The 12,793-nt window shown below is 45.0% G+C and overlaps 1 protein-coding gene across 1 annotated transcript in view; it reads left to right on the top strand.

The window, feature by feature from the left end:
• Positions 1 to 459: 459 nt before the first annotated feature.
• Positions 460 to 12,793, top strand: part of ZBTB38 (zinc finger and BTB domain containing 38) — a 123,104-nt gene continuing 110,770 nt past the window's right edge. Inside the window, exon 1 of the mRNA XM_059391846.1 lies at positions 460 to 530. The gene's annotated coding sequence lies outside the window, so the exon portion shown is untranslated. The remainder of the gene's footprint in view (positions 531 to 12,793) is intronic.

Raw genomic sequence — 12,793 nt, 5'->3', positions numbered from 1 at the left:
GCAGCGCCTACTTCTACTTTCCACAGCTGTCGGTGACTCTCTCTGTGGTAGATCCATTTCTCCAAACACCTGCCCCCTTATAGTTCTGAAGGTCCTTAGTCATTTGGCTCAAATATCCTAGCTTTGGAAACTAGCTACTGATTAACTAAACCGTTGCACTACTTGTTCTTATAGCCTTAAATTAATTTGGGTTAATTCTTAACTGTTTCCTCTCTGTACATATGTCATTTAATGGTTTGTCTTTATCTGATTTTCCTCAATTTCCTGTGCATTTGTGGTTTCCTACAGGAGCTCTCTACCAGAGGCCTCAAGCTGCCACACCAGACGAGCGTGAGCATCTGAGTCTTCTAGGAGGACTCTCCAGTTGCTCTGTGCCTTGTCCAACTGGTGTCCATCCTAATATTCCCACCCAGAGTTATTTTTGCTAGAGGAGGAAGAATGCCCTCCCGGGAGCCAGTTCTTGGGGGAAAAGAAGGATTGCTGAGATAGCCAGAGCCCACAGGAAAGGAAGATAACTGCAGCAGCTAAAGGTGAGTGACGTGCTTTTTTCCAGTTCAGTGAAAGCAGTCCGTGTCTGCTCGCTTTCCCGTGAATTTCGTAAGTGTATTTTTCCCATATAATCTTTGGAATAAACAGGAAGGAAAGATTTTAAATTGAGAGAATAAGCTTCATGGGAAACCAAGAGTTCATCCGTCATTGACTCCCCAACATCTAGCATAGTGCCTGATATGTAGATGTTCAATAAATGTTTGGTGCAAACAGGAAAGGACAGTAGGAGGGAAAGAGGGAAAGAGAGAGAGAAGGGATTGGAGAATGGGCACAAATAGAACGAATGTTAATGTATTATTCAGAAATAATGTGATAACAGTTGTGTTTCCAAAGCTTATTAGGTACACTACCACTGATACCTAGAATCAATAAAACAAATTAAGTCATTTTGCAAAATGAGGGATGTATTTATAAAGATAAAGTAATATTAACAGCCAGAATAACAACAAACGTATTCTTTGGAGCTTAAGCATTAAGGTAACAGCAGTGATCATAGTTTAGGATAAATTCAAAACTCTGTAACATAACAGCCATTTGTTTTGTCTATGCCAATCCTCAAAACAAATAAAAACCACCAACAGTGTTATGTACAGATAAATGCAGGCTAATCATGGAGTGATAGAATTGACTACAGGTGGTTGGCTTACTATTTAGAAAAGGTTAACTAATGAGAAATGGTGTGTGGAGGAAATTTACAAATATCTAAGCTTCCTGCCGTTGAGGGGGCTTAACCACGCAGTAATTCAGCAAATGCTCAAAAGCATTTAATTAGGTGTCAAGGAGAAACATCACACTGCAGGAGGAAAAAAAAGAGATTAAGGAAACTGGCATTTTTTTTTTTAAATATCAGTCTTTATTTGCTTGAGCTCATACTGGCTACACAGTTCAGGTCCAGAAAGCCAACTCTACATGAGATGTACCCTGCAGAAGAACACACCATGACAGGGGGAGAGTGGGGTAATTAAAACGTGGAATTTTTATAAAATCAAAATCTCATAAGTAAGGGACTATTTCTTCAGCAATTCAAATAGCAATGTACATTAAAGCTCTCAATATTAGAAAAAGCCACTGTAATTTATATTATTTTAATTTGGGAAAATAAAATATAACCTGGAAGAAAATCTAAAAACTTCTCTAAGACAAATTCAAAGAAACTTTCTCTTGACCACCTCTGCAAAGATTGTGTCAGTGAGGTGTCTAATTTGGTTTGAAGGTTTCCCGGGAATTACTTAGACCATTGTGATCAACACAATTGCATTAGAAAAGAAAACTATGGGTAATGTGACTAGCAAAAACAAGAAATTTTTTAAAAAATAAACCAAACCCACCATCTTAATGCTGTTGGTTGTTCCCAAAGTTATAATAATATGATCCAGGCTTTACACATGCAATAAATTTCCCCTGTGAAACTGATTAGTAAAGAGTTCAGTAAGTCCCAAACTTTAGCCAGTGATCATTTTTGCTCTACTTTTCACCAGGTGTACTGCTACTGATGTTTTTTTTTTTCTTTAAGTCAAATTAGGATTTGTTTTTTAAGATTTTATTTTTAAGTAATTTCTATACCCAGTGTGAGGCTCAAACTCACAACCCCGAGACCGAGAGTCACATGCTCCACTGACTGAACCAGCCAGGTGCCCCAAGTCAAATTAGTTGCTTTTTTTTTTTTTAATTTTATTTATTTATTTGACGGGGGTGGGGGGGGAGAGAGAGAGAAAGAGATCACAAGTAGGCAGAGGCAGGCAGAGGGGGGAGGGAAGCAGGCTCCCCGCTGAGCAGGGATCCAGATGAGGGCGGGGCTCCATCCCAGGACCCTGGGATCATGATCTGAGCCAAAGGCAAGAAGCTCAATCCACTAGCCACCCAGGCACCCCTCAAATTAGTTTTTTTAATTTAAATATATTTAAAAGGAAACACAGTGGTTGTTCCCACCTAAAATCATCTCAGGCATTCTTTGGAAAATACTTCAGTCACATAATCATCATAATAATAACAGTGATGATAAGTTAAGACTATTTTCAAACTAATTCTGTGAAATAGAGACCTATTGGTAGGGAAGAAATCCGAATCCTTAGAGCTCATGGGAAAATATTGGCGTAAATCATATGCTCAGATTACAGTTTGTTCTTTGAGGCTTTCTTTATTTAAGAAGTGAGTTAATATTTACATGACACTGAACTTCAAAGTCCAGGCAATAAGGATAGAAAAAAGAGTGCGAGAAAAACAGTTTGTGTCACTTCCTTGCTCTTCCTTACCCTGTGGTGAGGCCCCAAGAGGGCAGCAGGACACAGTCACAGGAGAAAACCAAAGCAGCAGGTTTGGGCCTTATCTTACCAGAGCTCAATAACTTTTTATTAAGTTATAAAAATTTATTATGCTGAGATACATGTGCCATGTTTCCTAATTCACATTATATTATTCTTGGTGGAGTTTCTCTATGTCTTTAAATAATCTTTCCTTGTTGTGAAGTTCTTTGCCTTTTTTTTAGGGATGCAATCTCTGATCGTGTTATGTGGCTTTGCCATGATATTCTTGGTTTATAGAAGAGATGCTATTATTGTAGCAAAGTAGGAGATTATTTATCTGTACAGTACAAGGACACATCAGTCCTCTCAAGTACTTCCTTTCTGATTCTTCTCTCTTGTTGAGGGGTTTTTCACTCATTCCTGACTTTTAAGTTAAGGCAGCCTCATACAGAACACCAGCAGGGTGGACAAGGGATGAGCCCTGTATAAGTCATCATTCTGGGCTTGCTTCAAAGGGAATCATCATGCCAGAGGCAGTAGTAAACCAGTGCCTACCTGGAAGGGAGTCACTACTTGCATTTTAAAATCTGGTCATGTGGGGGTTCCTGGGGGTCTCAGTTGGTTGAATATCTGGCTCTTGATTTGGCTCAGGTTAGGATCTCAGGGTTGTGGGATGGAGCCCTGAGTCACACCCCTTCTGAGTTCTGCATTCAGTGGGGAAACTGCTTGAGATTTTCTGTCTCTCTCACTCTTTGCTCTTCCCTGCCCTCCCCCAAAGGAAATAAATAAGTCTTTTTTTTTTTTTTAAGAATTTATTTATTTTCTTGACAGAGATCACAAGTAGGCAGAGAGGCAGGCAGAGAGAGAGGGGGAAGCAGGCTCCACGCGGAGCAGAGCCCGATGTGGGGCTCAATCCCAGGACTCCAGGATCATTACCGGAACCGAAGGCAGAGGCTTTAAACCCACTGAGCCACCCAGGCGCCCCAGAAATAAATAAATCTTAAAAAAATAAAATAAAATCTGGCCACGTGGTATTTTGAGATTGCATGTGTTTAGATACATTAAGAAATGTTAAATCCCATAAAAGATCCCTTTAAAGTCAGGCTCCATGGTTTGATAGGTCTATGTGCTCTTTTTTTTTTTTTTTTTAAGATTTTATTTATTTATTTGACAGAGATCACAGGTAGGCAGAGAGGCAGGCAGAGACAGAGAGGAGGAAGCAGACTCCCCACTGAGCAGGGATCCCGGTGGTGCGGTGCTCGATCCCAGGATCCTGAGATCCCAGGATCTTGAGGTCCCAGGATCCTGAGATCATGACCTGAGCCGAAGGCAGAGGCTTTAACCTACTGAGCCATCCAAGTGCCCCAGGTCTATGTGTTCTTAAAAGAGCATCTGAGGATGCCTGGGTGGCTCAGTCGGGGGTGGGAGGAGAGGTATAATGTTAGTTAAGCCTCCTGCCTTCAGCTCAGGTCAGATCCCAGGGTCCCAGGATCAAGTCCCCCGCTCCTTGTTGGGCAGGAACTCTGCTTCTCTCTCTGCCCTTCACCCCAACTGTATGCACTCTTTCTCTCTCTCAAATAAGTAAATAAAATCTTTAAAAAAAAAAAAAGTATCTGAAAGGCAGAAAAGGAAGCTGGAGAGAAATTTCCTTCAAATGAAAAGGCAAGATAAGAATTTAAAAAGTTAACTGCCTGCTCCTTTCAAAAAGGGGGATCATAATTTTCCTACCCTTAAGTGTAGGATGTACATATTGACTTCATTCCAAAGAGTACAGTTTGTTAGGGAGGCAAGGACTAACTTTACAGAAGAGAAACCTGAAAAACACAACTTGGACCAGGTGAGCAAGTCAGCATCGACAGTGATAGCTCACGTCAAGTACGTACCTTGATATGATGTGATGAAAATGGCACTTTACAAACTCTGTTGTCTTCCTCCCCAAAACACATAACCCCAGTTTATTTTTTTTTATTTTTTATTTTTATTTTTTAAAGATTTTATTTGTTTGACAGAGAGAGACACAGCGAGAGAGAGAACACAAGCAGGGGGAGGGGGAGAGTGAGAAGCAGGCTTTCCACTGAGCAGGGAGGCCAATGAGGGACTGGATCGCAGGACCCTGGATCGTGACCTGAGCCAAAGGCAGATACTGAGCCACCCAGGTGTCCCCATAACCCCAATTTAATCGTAAGAAAAACAGCAGACAAACCCAAATTGAGAGCAGTTCTATAAATAATGACCAACATTCCTCAAAACTATCAAAGTCCTCAAAAACAAGAAAAGTGTAAGAGACTATTACAACCCAGGGGAACATCAGGAGATGTGACAACTAAGTGTAATGTGCTAATCCTGGATACTTTCCTAGAACAGCAACAACAAAGAGAGGTTACTTAAAAACCAAGGAAATCCGAGTATAGACTTTAGTTAGAAACAGTATCAGTATTGATTCACTGGTTAGGGCAAGCAAACCACACTAATGTAAGGCGTTACCAATAGGGGAAAGTTGAGTGTTGGGTTTATGAGAATTCTCTCTACTATCTTCTCAGCTTTCCTCCAAACCTAAAACTAAAATGAAAAGTTTACTTTAAAAAAAAAGTGTTGGGGCACCTGTGTGGCTCAGTTGTTAAGTGTCTGCCTTTGGCTCAAGTTATGATCCTAGGGTCCTGGGATTGAGCCCCACATCAGGCTCCCTGCTCAGCAGGAAGCCTGCTTCTTGCTCTCCCACTCCCCCTGCTTGTGCTGCCTCTCTCGCTGTGTCTCTCTGTCAAATAAATACATAAAATCTTTTAAAAGAAGGGGGCGCTGGGCGCCTGGGTGGCTCAGTGGGTTAGGCCACTGCCTTCGGCTCAGGTCATGATCCCAGGATCCTGGGATCGAGTCCCGCATCGGGCTCTCTGCTCAGCAGGGAGCCTGCTTCCTCCTCTCTCTCTGCCTGCCTCTCTGCCTACTTGTGATCTGTCTCTGTCAAATAAATAAATAAATTCTTTAAAAAAAAAAAAAAAGAAGGGGGCGTTATATGCAACTGATGAATTATGAACTCTGCATCTGAAACTAATGAACTATATGTTGGCTAATTGAATTTAAATTAAAAAAGCAAAACAGGGGCACCTGGGTGGCTCAGTGGGTTGAAGCCTCTGCCTTCAGCTCAGGTCATGATCCCGGGGTCCTGGGATCAAGCCCCGCATCGGGCTCTCTGCTCAGCGGGCAGCCTGCTTCCCCCCTCTCTGTCTCTGCCTGCCTCTCTGCCCACTTGTGATCTGTCTGTCAAATAAATAAATAAAACCCTAAAAAAAAAGGCAAAACAAACAAAACTAACTTCCAAAGAAACCACTCTTTGAAAAACTACTGAGACTCTTCATGACTTCCAATATTTTTTGAAAATCCTAGGGAAACTTTCTAACCACATCCAGAGTTAGGCTGTGCTTCTGACGGCTGTTGCTCTATGATTAATGGGAACAGATTCTTAATGTACAGGCTAGTGCTTAAGTTACTTCAAGAAGGAAATGCAGGGATAAATAATTTAATATACAGACTTCATTCCTTTATTTTATTTATTCACACACGACCCTACACTGGAAGAGTGATACCCTCTCTCCTCCCAGTCTCCTTAAGGGACTTCTCTGGGTCTGTTCATCCTTAAAGGTGGCATTTCCCATAAACTTTCATGTACGTAGTATCCTACATTTCTCTGTCCTTGGCTTTATATACCACTTACTTGCCAATAATTCTCTGATGTATAAGTAGATCCACATAAGGACGTCCCCACTTAGATGTCCCACATGCACAACACACAGCAGTCTGCAGCACTCCTAGAAATTGCTGAGCCCTTCTTTTAATCCTCCTTTTTGCGAATGATGCCACTACCCCATCAGCCACTCATATCAGGAGCTCACTCTGTCTGAGCTCTCCCACAAAGCCCATCAGTTTCCAAACTGACCAGTTTCTACCTCCTTAATGTTTCTCTGAGCTGAGCCCTTTCCTCCACCCTCAGAGCCTTGGTCCAGTTTCTCAGCATGCTGTATGCCAGAGACAGCCTGTCCCCTGGCTGAACTCGCATCTGCAGCCCCATCCACCCCTGTCCCTGCCCACACAGAGGTGTCTCTAAATCACAGAGCTGACCATGCTGCTGTCCTGCTGACAGCCCTCCCAGAATCCCCAGCGCCCCGGAATAAAGCCCAGGTAGTCAGCCCAGCACACAAGTCCTTGTAGATTGGGTCCTCCTGTCATTTCATCTCATCGGCCACTTCCCAAGCTCACCTCCTGGTTCTGCTATACTACTGGGGATCCCCTCTCCCCGGTTTCTTCCCATATCCTCTTCCCACTTCACTATTCAACTCAAGCTCTCTTTGGAAAAGTCCTCTGAGTCTTCAAGCACGAGGCATCCTCCAGGGCCCCTTCCACGGTCCTATAGGTGCTCCTCCCCATCCCTTTTCCTTCCCCCAACCCACACTGCCTCCACTGTGCTGAACTCAGGCATTGCACCCAGTCATTCGTTCAGTAATTGGCTTATCTAAGTACTAAACTACTAAAACTACAGCAGTGAACAAAACCCTGCCTTGGAGCTTTTAGTCTGTCTTTGATTTCCTGCCTCTCCCTTGGAGCTCTTTGAAGGCGGGGAAATGCTTTTGTACCCATCTTAAGTGCTTAGCATAGTATCTAACGCATAATTGGTACTCAAAAAATACAGATGAATACAAGGCCCCTGATTTTGTTCCTCCCCTCCTTCAACCCAACAATAGGAGTCAGAGAAATGCCTTCAACGTGCTGAGGAGAAATAACTTTAATACCTCCTTCCCTTCCCCAAGCCCTCCTCCCAGCTTAGTTCACCTCATTTCCCTTTGAGTAGCACGTGTTCTTCTCTTCGGGTCTCTGCTTGCCTCTGGACAGGACAGTAATCACACAACTAGTATATGATAAATGCTGGTTCTTTGTTTTTAATTTTAAGAACCAAGCTCTAGATGAAGCGCTAACAATTCTGTTTCTGAAACAAAACATAAAAGTTATGAACCTTGGTGCCATGTAACCACAACAGGAAGGGGGGCAGGCATTAGGGATGGGACAGATGAGAGTAGAAGCAGGACACACAGAGTGGGTTACTTTCCTTGCCTACAAAAGTGGAAGCCACACAAAGCTGCTTTACACTGATGGGTCAAGTGCAAGAAAGTTATACTTAAAACTCTGCTGCTTTTCTTTTTATTGGACAGCCTTTGCTACTGTTTGAATTTTTAAAAATCAGGCACATGCTATTCTATTTACAAATTTTAGAAAACTAGTTGGAAGAGACAATCAGTAAAGGGGAGATGGTCTGTTTATTGCAGAAGGGGGACAGTACAGTCACTGGGAAGTTAGTTTGAGTCCCCTCCACATATGTGGGGATGTGCTGGGAAGTGGACATGTCCAGGGTTGACGGCAGCTGGTGACCTCAGGGAGGTCTGGCCTTCCCATCAGTGGCAAGTCACTAGCTGAACTGTGGCTAACAGGCTTTCCTGACTAGAAGACCACCATGGGTGCCCCCTCCTCCACTCAACCCCCAGAGCCTCAGGAACACCCCCACCTCACAACCTCCCAGAAATCCTCCTCCACTGACAGTGGCTGTCCTCTCTATTCTCTGTCCCCTTTTCTGATAATATCATTCTCATCCGTCCCATGGAACTGTTGGACAGAACACCGCCTCTGGATGACAGGGGGAGCCACGCACTGCCTTGTCCAGGGCCCTTGAGGAAGACACTCGGACTCTTTATGGCCTATTTCCCTCCCATAACATGCCCTTCCCCTGTCCCTGAATTCTATATTATGTAGCAGACAGACAGAGACACCTGGTTAGCCCAGATGGTTCACCATCAGTCAGTGTCTGGTGAGGGACTATCTTTATACTGTCTTCCCCATGGAAGTTTGTAGTATTAGGCCTTCCTTCAGGGCAGACCAAGTACAAACCTCACCTTTACCACCTTCTCCAGGAGTGACTGCATTCACACCTTCTTTGATATTCACACCTTCTCTAAGGATGACCGGTATGCCTGTGTGTGTGTGCGTGTGTGTTGCCCCGTAATGATTTTGGAACAGTTTCCCTCTCAGGCGATGCGTCTCCCTCCACATTCCTTTGGTAAATGTGCTGTGGTAAGCTGAGGCTGGGAGTAACTTAGGGTTTTTCCCTTCCCTGGATTCAGGCAGGAGAAAGGCCTGAGAAGCCCTGAGCTAATTGTAGACTGCTTTCACCAGCCACTGAGCAAGTGTCTCGTGATCATGCGTTCTTGCTGGAGAGGATTCTTCTGGGAAGGCCGATGAATCAGGACCCCCAGAGTCCTCAGGGGGATGACTTCAAATGAGTCAAGTGGTTCTTGATGCCTGATGAATAAGTAGAAGATAATGCAGCTTGCCTTTCCTGGTCTCAAAGACTTCTGACCCTTTTGCAGGGGTTGCGGGGGAGGTTAAGTGGTAGGGAAATGTGTCATCGCGGGTTCCCTTCGCTGACCCTTGTCTTTCCTGCAGACCTATGTCAGACACCGCCTCTGAGCTGCTTGATGTCTGCTTTCTGCTCTTATCTTGTTTTTCTTTTTCCTAATGTTTTTTTAAATTCTAAGTTGAATCACTCAGGCCTCTTGATGGTCTCCAAAATGAGTTGAATTTTCCTAGCCTGTTATTCAAATTCTGGCCCTTCTTCCCGTTGGGAATGCCCTGTCATCCAACCGAATTCTTCAGCTAACCACTTCCTATGACAGACACTTCCACCCTTGTTTGTGCTTCTCCCCTAGTCTGGATGTACCCTGCCAACCCCACCCCTCAGATTTTACATTCTCTTCTTATGTAAATCTCTCAAAATCCTGCTGAAGCCCCTCTGCTGTTCCGTGGGGCCTGCCCCCCACTGTTCTAGCCCTGACCTCTTCTCCAGTCCTAACTGTACTGGTTGACACCCTTGTACTTGGCACACACTCTATTTGAAGGCTGTTAGCATTTCATTTGCCCAGTTTCTCCTTTGTGTTGGGGAGGTATCTTTCACGCCACTGTATTTCTGGGACATTTCCAGACCCTGGGACAGGCCCTAGGATGTCTCTACTATGTAATGGATGCTCCTCGATGTTTGCCCAAGATAAGGATGAACAATCAGCCACCCTGATCATTGCGCCAAAAGTTTGTTCCCAGAGCCCTCAGGTTCTGCAGGAGCCTGCAGCTAGGAGTCTGGGAAGGGTATAGAGAGAAGAAACCCAGAGGCGGCCGGGGTTGTATCTCTTCTCTATTGCCTCAAATAACATTAATTTGAAAAAGGAAAAAACCCAGTGCTAAAATGTTGAAAGCCCTGGGGCGCACTGTTACATCTTTTCCGAATGTGCTAAACAGTAGGGAAAGTTCATGCTCACCATTGGAAAGGGTGATGGTAGCCCTGAGAAACCATCAGAAAAGGAAGAATTTCGCCCAAAGAATGGGCATTTTACATAGTACCAAGAAAAAAATGTCCATCCTACAGAAAGGGATTTAATTAGACAAGTGAGCTTGCCAAGACCATCTAAATTCTAGAAGTTTGCATTTTGGGGATCACAGAATGTCACAAGTGATTGAAGCTCTCCAGTGAGGTATCAAAGTGGGTAGAAGACCTATCTGCTCTAGGGGGGGCCTTCAGAGCCCCAGGAGGACAGTATAAAGCCCAGGCCAGCAAAGCTTCATTTGTACACAGAAGACAACCCAAGGCCCATCAGCTCAATAAAAGGGGGATGGGGTGCAGTAAAGACCTAGGTAAAGGACCCCTAGGATGGTGTATCAGGTACAACTGGGCACAAAAAGCCTGAAGGGGGAGATTGCTCACCTGGTTGGTTGCTCACTTCAGGCCACCTCGTCCCTGTGTTTCTTGCCTGTTCCTGTGTGCTTGAGATGGCTACCAGCCCCAAATCTACAGATCCTTCCAGTACCAGAGACTGCTACCACCTGACCGCAGGACTGGGCACCCCTCGGATTGTGTTTAGAAGAGGGAGACCCTGGAGGTAACTGGGTCCAGCCTGTGCTGAGTGGTCCACTCTGCCTGATCCATGCAGAGGTCACAACAGGGTCAAGCAGCACCAACAGGAGAGGTTGGCCACAAGAAGCCAAGTACGAGGGCCTCGGCTTTCCAGGACAAGAAACATGTGGGTGGGGAAAGAGGAACTGGGGTTGCGGTGACCCCTCGCCTTGCACCCTCTCATGGACACAGATACACCTGGCACTGTACTTTGCGGGGGGTGTGAGCACATGTTTATACTGTGCAAGCTCAGTGACAATGCGGGCAGGAATTATCAATGACAGATGCCATCAGAGATTGTGATGCTCTTGCTTCCTCTGGAGGCAGCAACCTTGTCTCCTCCCCTCAGTGTGGACTTGGCAGCCTTGGATGGGGTCTGGTTGGCCAATTTCTTTCTCAGTTTTGACAACAGAGAAAGTCAGAAAATATGAGGCCTTCACACAGAGTCCAGTTACCTCTTAAGTAGAGGGTAGTGTTTGAAGTCAGCACAAAGATGAAAACATATTTAATAAAAAATGTCTCTTGAAAATCCTTTAAATCACCCAATAAAGTATGGGACACCTATGTCTCTCAGTAAGCCCTACACAGTCAGTTTTCCCTCTAGCATGGGAGCGGGCCGCGTTTCTTGGCTGAGAAGCAGGTGGTAGCTGAGGACTCCCAGGGAAATGCAGGTTGCCTCTGAGACATCTCATTGGAGGAATGTGGGGGGAATACCCCCCAACATTAAATCTTCTCCCTGTCCTGCCCCTTTCTTCTCCTCCCCCTTTCCTCTCTCCTTTCCCCCCTTCCTTCCCTCCTCACTTCCTTCCTTCCTCAATCTCTTTCTCTCTCATCCTCTCCCTCTCTCCCTTCCCTTCCTTCCCTCTCTCTTGCTTCTTGACTTTCTCTCAGAGATGTACAGTTAAATTGATGACTTCTCAGTTGTTTGTGGGATAAGATGTCACTGTAAAAATACAGTACCTCTGTCTGTCTGCCCAAACATTTGTGTATCTTTTTTGACATTTTTGACATTTATGTATCTTTTCTCCACATGGGGATAAGGTTCTCCTCCCGGGAGGGACAATGTCTTGTTGTTTGCAGCTTCTCTGATCTACTTTCCCCAACCCCCCGGCACCACCAAACCCAGCCCTTTGCACATACTATGTCCTGCTTTCATGTTGTTTACTGGTTGATTCTAACCCTGTTGTGCATGGTTCCTCTACCTGAGAAATGAACTTTAACTGAGGAGGAAAAAGCGTGCGTAAAAATGAACACTCATCTGATTTTGAAGGATTAGCTAATCAGGAAGTCTCATCCTTAGATCATCTCCCTAGAAATGAAAAAAATGGACTGGATCAATGGTTTTGAACTTGGCCATCCATAAGGATCACCTGGAGAGAACAGAGTCTGATTCAGTAGCTGGTGGGCAGTCAAAGGTCTGCCTTTCTGACCCCATGGCTGCTGCTGCCTTATCCCCACCCGATGCTGATGTTTCCAGCAGCAGACCACACTGCACCTGATGGGAAAGGGCAGTGATTGGCAGAACAGAGGATAGTAATACCTCAGCACTTGGCATGTAGTTTTCCTGTAAGGACAAAATGACTTAACATTTGCAAAGTGCTTACAGCAGTGCCTGACACAACGTGAGTGCCAAGCAAGTGTTTTTAAGTAACAATAACTTTGAAAGCACATTCCAGTGATCCACCAATGTACCCCTATACCTCTGAAACACATGGAATCAGCTTCCTCGGATACAGGTGAAATCTTGGGTGGAGACAGCTGGAAAACAAAATCAACAGCAGCATGAATGTTACTTGTGATAATTTTATCTGCTCAGGAGCCCTGGCGACCCATGGGACCTGGAGCACATCTGCTATCCCCGAGGGCCTGTTGCCCTGGCTGGGGTGGAAGAGACAGGAACAGCTGCACAGGCGTAAGCCTTCCACGGTGGCCCCCAGAACCATCCCCATCCTCTTCCCCTAGCCCGCCTCCTGAGTCTGGCCTCCGCTGAGCTCCGTTGTTATGTTGACACCCCCCCCCC

The sequence above is a fragment of the Mustela nigripes genome, chromosome 2 (assembly GCF_022355385.1).
Source record: "Mustela nigripes isolate SB6536 chromosome 2, MUSNIG.SB6536, whole genome shotgun sequence".
NCBI lineage: Eukaryota > Metazoa > Chordata > Mammalia > Carnivora > Mustelidae > Mustela > Mustela nigripes.
Note: the sequence above shows the minus strand (reverse complement) of the source record. Positions and strands in the feature narration are given on the sequence as shown.